Raw genomic sequence first — 5,107 nt, 5'->3', positions numbered from 1 at the left:
GTAGCATAGAAATGTCCCGTTGTAGCTGGGCGACAGCGTTTGCAGCTGTCACTGAGGGTGGTTCGGTGGCAAGCCCAAGAAAGAGTTGAGACAAAGAGGGCAGTAACGTCTAGAACTTGTCCGTCGCCGAAACTCGCTGGTGCTTCAACAATGAATAAAGAAAATACTAGTGCTTCAACATATACTTTGTGGGGTCTGCCACGCCTCCTTCTGCCTGTTACATACTTTTAACAAAACCGTTATACCCTAATTTCCCATTTTCAATGGGCTCAGGGTATAAAAATAAAAATACGTATTTTTTAATCCAAGCGAATTACCGAAAATGAATTTGAAAAGAATGTCAAAATACTTTTGTCCACCCAAATAATGATAGTCCGCCATGCAAATAATTATATAAAAACAAGTAAGAGCTTTGCAGTCGGGCGTTACCAACTGCGGAATACTCATTCACATCCCATCAGCAATTTAGTAGCAAAGTTTCGCTCTGATACTGTAGAAAATACAGTTTTCCCCAATTTGCCACGTCCCTACTGGGCGTAGAAACCTTTTGGTCAGTTCTTAGAACGAGATAACGGTACCCTAGCTGCAAATTTGAATGCTTACGCTATGTGAAAATGACAGGGTATTTTTCGATATGCCACGCCCCTAAAGAGGCGTAACAATTTGTTTTGGGTCATCGATAGAAGAGGCTACCAGTAACTAAACTATCCAAATTTGAAGCTTCTAGCTATTATACTTTAGGACATATAAACTTTTGCGGTTTGCCACGTCTCCTATGGGCGGACATATATCTACCATAACTCGTTGGTCTTGGGTGGTCAACCCACGTATAAATACCAAATTTCAGGTCTCTAGCATCAATAGTGCCTAAAATATAACCTGTTAATGCCAGATCCCATTAACAGGATTGCTCCTCCCCCACAGAGCCCGATTATGCTATTAACAGCTTTCTGTTAATAGCATAACCGCTTGCTCTCAGTACTTGGCCCTCCGCCAAGTACTACTTCTTCTACTATTATTACTTTTCTTACACTGATTCCTTGTGCAACTACTTGAATATCCAACATCGCCATTTTGCGCGTGTCGAATAAAATAGTTTTTAAAATCACCACTACGTGTCCTTATTTCAAGACTCCACACTACAACATTTGGTCCTTCGAGCCGGAGATCATCAACACATCCACCAGCGATTCTTGGGAGTTCTGAGATAAGTAACTGATTGCTTTTCGTTTCACTGCAACTTGCATAGGTCAGTGCATACCGGCATTTGTTATACGACATTTCCGCCATATATATTTGTATATATACATATTTGTACTTTGTGCAAGTTGCATCCCACTAATATATATATTCTTATATATTAGACACAAATCTGAATATATATATTCTTATATATTCAGGTACGTGAAGTCCATAGCCATACATACATACATACAGTGGTTCCAACGCCAAATCGGACAAGACTATTTATTTATTTCAACAAGTATTTTCTTTAGCAGTAAGTTAACTTTTTACCGTTTTCACATTTTTTCTCAAATCTATTATGTATTAGCCCCCCAAAACAAAAACAAAAAATTTTAATTTCAAATGGCAACATTTTTTTTATTTTAAACAAGTAAGAACGTTGCAGTCGGGCGTTACCGACTGCGGAATACTCATTCACATCCCATCAACAATTTAGTAGTTAAGTTTCGCTCTAATACTGTAGAATATACAGGTTTTTTCGATTTGTCACGCCCCTACTGGGCGTAAACACCTCATTTTTGGTCAGTTTCTAGAACGAGATAACAGTACCCTAACTGCAAAGTTTGAATGCTTACTCTCAAAAAAAGTGAAAATTACAGGGTATTTTTCGATATGCCACGCCCCTAAAGAGGCGTAAAAATTATTTTTTGGGGAATCGATAGAGGAGGCTATACTTTAGGAGATATACATTTTTGCGGTTTGCCACGCCCCCTGTGGGCGGACATATATCCGACAAAGCTTTTTGGTCTTGGGTGATCAGCCCGAGTATGTATACAAAATTTGAGATCTCTGGCATCAATAGTGTCCAAAAAATAGCAGAATTTGAAAAATCACTATATCTTCAGGTCCGATTTGCCACGCCCCTAATGGTTGTAGACTTATAATTTTATTTTTAGACTTTATAGAATCATAACATTAGCTGACATGCAAAATTTCAGCATTCTAGGTTTACAACTTTAGGAGATACAGTGTTATCCGATTTGCCACGCCCCCCATGGGCGGAGATATATCCGCCATAGCTCGTGATCTTAGGTGTTCGATGCGGACTTACATACCAAATTTCAGTTTTCTAGCTCTTTAACTAACATGATTTCTGGTATATCGGAAAATGCATTTTCCGATTTGCCACGCCCCTAGTGGGCGGATCGGGAAAATTTAAACACTTTATAAATCGGAGATATACACGAGTATGTGCTCCAAATTTCAAGTCTCTAGCTGCAATAGCGCCGAAATAGATTGCGTTCATACGGACAGACGGACAGACGGACGGACGGACGGACAGCAAGACGGACATTGCACAAAACCAATATACTGATTCACTTTCGTGAATGAGTATAAAAACGAACAACAAGTCCGATATTGAGCTTCAACGCCAAATCGGACAAAAGAAAACTGCAAGAAAAAGATCCGTTATTTGGCGGAGATTTTCGTTTTTGTTTTGCTTATTGCATTTCGTTATGTTCTCAAGCTCATAGGCGTACAGTAACACAAATTATTTTTGCGAAATGGCTCCACGTGGGAAGCAAACTGGTGTTGAGGCACGCCAAATAATATTAAAACTGCATTTTGATGGCAAAACTGTTAGAGAAATAGCAGAGCTGGTCGGAAGAAGCAAATCTACCGTCCATGATATCATAAAAAGGTTTCGGGAAGATGGAAGATTGATTAACAAAAGCCAGGAGGGAAAAAGAAAGCGAATAAACTCAAGGGAAGAGCGGTCGATTATAAGGGAAATTAAGGTTGATCCCTTTAAAACCGCAAAGGAACTAAGGATGTCATTAAAAACAAACTTTGGAATGGATGTGTGTGACAACACAGTGCGCAATACTTTGCATCGGTATGATTTGCATGGCCGAGTTGCCCAAAAAAAGCCTTATATTAGCCCTAAGAACAAAGCGTTTAGGGTAAAATTCGCGAAAGAGTACTTGCTAAAAACGGATGACTTTTGGAATCATGTTAGTTGGTTGTATATCATATTAAATACCTTTCTTTTTTTGCTAATTATCTTATTTAAAGATGTTGTTTACTGATGAAAGTAAATTTAATTTGCATGGGTCCGATGGTAAGGTGTATGTGTGGCGTAAACCAAATACTGAGTTTGAGCCCAAGAACACAATAGGCACTGTTAAGCATGGAGGAGGTTCAGTCATGGTTTGGGGTTGTATGTCGAGTGCGGGAGTTGGCCATTTGCACTTTATTGATGGCATACTCGATAAATTTGGCTACCTTGATATTTTGAAAAAAAAATGTTAAGCAGAGTGCGGAGAAATTGGGGCTACTTGAAGACTTTGCTTTCTATCAAGACAACGACCCCAAGCACACTTCAATGCTAGCTAGGCTCTGGCTAATCCATAATTGTCCCAAATTGATCCAAACGCCTGCCCAGAGCCCGGATATAAACGTAATAGAAAATCTGTGGGAAATTTTGGCGAGGAAAGTTTACCAAAACCGGTATAACAATCTGGACCAATTGAAAATGGGATTACTTGCAGCTTGGAACTCCATAGAGCCAGAGATCTGCAAAAAGTTGGTCAAATCAGTTCCCAATCGCTTGCAGGCTGTTGTCGCAAACAAAGGTTTTGCAACAAAATATTAAATATTAAGTTTTTCTCTTATTTTTCATTAAAGTTTTCTTTTGTCCGATTTGGCGTTGAAGCTCAAAATCGGACTTGTGGTTCGTTTTTTAAAATAAAAAAAATGTTGCCATTTGAAATTAAAAAAATTTTTTTTTGTTTTAGGGGGCTAATACATAATAGATTTGAGAAAAAATGTGAAAACGGTAAAAAGTTAACTTACTGAAATAAATACTTACTTATTGAAATAAATAAATAGTCTTGTCCGATTTGGCGTTGGAACCACTGTATATGTATGTATGCACTATCCTAACCATAACATTCAATCCAATCATATAGTCCGATTGCACATATTTAATTGCGATTTCGCTGCAATATATGTACGTACATACATACAAGGCTCCCATTGCATATACATACACATATATATATGCACACCTGTTTGTACATTCCGCACCATATATACATATATTAAAATAAATAAAGATAAAACAGAAAAAAACATATCCTTGTCGTTTTATTATAATTTATTTTAAATCTTTATATTTATACTCATATATGTATTTATATTTGCATGTTAACTCTTATACGTGTGTGTGTGCTAATTGTGTCTCCGCTTTGCTCTGCCATCCACATATGTATATCCATATGAATGTACAAATAGAGCAGCAACACAATTAACACATAATTAATTAACTTATTAACAAAACACATTCAGATTTATAACACTTGCAGAAAAATAATAAATATATTCCATCTGTTGTAGACTTGGGTAGCTCATGAGTAGCAGTGCTGGGAAAAAGATCGATCTAGCAAACGATATATCGATGTTTCATATCCATCGAAAATATCGATGTAGAAAACTTCGATACTTGATATATCGCCATCACTATACCATTAATTCCCCATCACTTGAATTAAAAGCGTGGGATAAGACTGTCAGGTAATTTGCAAATTATTTTAACAATATAATTCAAATACTAACGTAACCCACTTTTCATTTAGGATTTTGGTGTTGGTAGTGTTGTAGAGAAATGGATAAGTTTTTAAACAGCAAGGACAATGGCGAAGGTAAATATTATTTTACTGCTTATGTCAGCCACACACGTGGTCTGCAGCTTTTGCGTTTTAAAATAATGTAACAAACACGCATTTGTTTGTAGATTGCGACGCGGATAAGGAAAATGGAGAGGCTTGTCTCAAGCCGCAGCAAGTAGATATGCTGCTCTTCATAAACAAAAATGATTGGACGAAGTAAATGATCTTATTAAATAATATAATCTTTGTTA

The 5,107-nt window shown here is 37.3% G+C and overlaps 1 long non-coding RNA gene across 1 annotated transcript; it reads left to right on the top strand.

The window, feature by feature from the left end:
• Positions 1-388: 388 nt before the first annotated feature.
• LOC116804696 lies at positions 389-5,107 on the top strand. The gene is made up of 5 exons (XR_004364703.1): positions 389-403; positions 1,132-1,249; positions 4,585-4,761; positions 4,824-4,889; positions 4,982-5,107. It is a non-coding gene; the product is annotated as an uncharacterized LOC116804696 (long non-coding RNA).

The sequence above is a fragment of the Drosophila mojavensis genome, unplaced genomic scaffold, assembly GCF_018153725.1.
Source record: "Drosophila mojavensis isolate 15081-1352.22 unplaced genomic scaffold, ASM1815372v1 contig_72, whole genome shotgun sequence".
Classification (NCBI taxonomy): Eukaryota; Metazoa; Arthropoda; class Insecta; order Diptera; family Drosophilidae; genus Drosophila; species Drosophila mojavensis.
The sequence above is the reverse complement of the archived record's forward strand: the minus strand, read 5'-3'. Positions and strand labels throughout refer to the sequence as shown.